The 731-nt window shown below is 29.4% G+C and overlaps 1 non-coding gene across 1 annotated transcript; it reads right to left on the reverse strand.

Moving 5' to 3' along the window:
• Positions 1–255: 255 nt before the first annotated feature.
• Positions 256–327, reverse strand: Trnam-cau. Its single transcript has one exon. It is a non-coding gene; the product is annotated as a tRNA-Met (tRNA).
• Positions 328–731: the final 404 nt, after the last annotated feature.

Below are 731 nucleotides of genomic sequence, written 5' to 3' on the forward strand. Positions count from 1 at the left end.
GGACTTTAGGGTGGTCCGCCCGTTCCTCGTTTCTTGTATTGCAAATTACACTTCCGCGACTTAAAAACCCTTGGTCGTTTTCGAAAGGATGACTTCGAACGAATGGAACGCAGTCTTGTTTCCTTTACGAACAAGAAAGAGAAACATAAATCGTAATGCGTCTTTACGATCGTTAAAATTAAACTACGGGATACAACTGCATTCAGTATGGTTCGTTTTCTCCTAAAAAAAAAAAAAGAAAGAAAAAACATATTGTAGCAGAGCGTGGTTTCGATCCACGGACCTCTGGGTTATGGGCCCAGCACGCTTCCACTGCGCCACTCTGCTATTGTTGAAGGGCTTCTCAGTTTGAAGAAAACTGAGCACACTTTTCTTATATTATATTATATATATGTGTATAACATTTTTTGTATATGATAATAATGATTATACACATAAATTCTCTCTCTCTCACTCTATAAAAATATTATTCGGAAAAAATCATAAATAATTACACATTTATTATACTATCGATGATAATAATACTACTATGACATATACTATGATATATATATATATATATATATATATATATATATATATATATTAATAATATAAATATAATAATAAGAAAAACTTTTAAATGATATAAATAATATAAAAAAAATAAACTTTCTAATCGCTTCCGTTCTAATTAATTTGCATGAGTAAATATCAAACTACATACCTTATATTCATATACAAACATTTAA

Source organism: Vespa crabro, chromosome 4 (genome assembly GCF_910589235.1).
Source record: "Vespa crabro chromosome 4, iyVesCrab1.2, whole genome shotgun sequence".
Classification (NCBI taxonomy): Eukaryota; Metazoa; Arthropoda; class Insecta; order Hymenoptera; family Vespidae; genus Vespa; species Vespa crabro.